This window comes from Echinops telfairi, unplaced genomic scaffold (assembly GCF_000313985.2).
Source record: "Echinops telfairi isolate 266 unplaced genomic scaffold, ASM31398v2 ScPeMD7_1;HRSCAF=3_0, whole genome shotgun sequence".
NCBI classification, from domain to species: domain Eukaryota; kingdom Metazoa; phylum Chordata; class Mammalia; order Afrosoricida; family Tenrecidae; genus Echinops; species Echinops telfairi.
Window position 1 is genome coordinate 36,646,225 of NW_022103896.1, and position 856 is coordinate 36,647,080.

The following is an 856-nucleotide window of genomic DNA, read 5'->3' on the forward strand; positions in this document are numbered from 1 at the left end:
CCCCCCCGCATGAAAATCAGCACTGAGTAAATGTTGCACTCTTAGTGCATCTAGAGAATTTAAAGCGATCTTGGATTTTTAATGGGAGGGCATTAGGCTACTGCCAAGCTGGTTTATATCTGAACAGCATCATGTAGGTGAAAGATGGATGACTCTTCGCTCCTCTCCCCCCACAGTGAACCAGTTGGATATCTCTTCTTGAAGTGGCAGAGGCAGGTAACAGGCACCTTGCCGTGCTGATGCCAGAGGTCTTGGCAGAGACCATGAAGTGGTAGAGCAGAGGGACCACTTGAAGACTATTGGACTATGAGATGGAGGAGCATTGGATGCGCTTTCTGGCCAGCAGAGGCCGAGGACTCTAAGAGAATTTTGGATGCTCCTTTAGAAGAGGTGTTGCTATGGACCAGTGCCGTGGCTTTAATGTTTTTTGAAGAATGATTTGTGGCAACTTTCCCTAATATACTTTCCTAATTGTTAGTATTATTTGTGAATTATGCCATTGCAATAGATAATGGAACCCAACAGAAAAGTAGAGTGAATTGAGAGGAGTGGTGGGGCCAGAATAAGGTAAAAGAACAATGGAGGGTGGACCTCAGCTTCATGGCAAGAGGTCGTGGGCAGTGAGGGTTGGATTCCATCCCTTCTCTTGTGTAGCCTGGGGAGGTCAGATAGGGTTTCCGACCTTTTCTCAAAAAGAAACAAAGTGAGCCGATGACTTCAAGGAAAATTACCAAAGCTGTTTATTGCCAATAAGAGAATTTTGAGCTTTTAAGCAAAAATTAGAATGTGGAAAACCTGTATCCACGATTGAACTTGATGCTGTGATTCGGTGGTGACATTAATGAATGCCATAAAT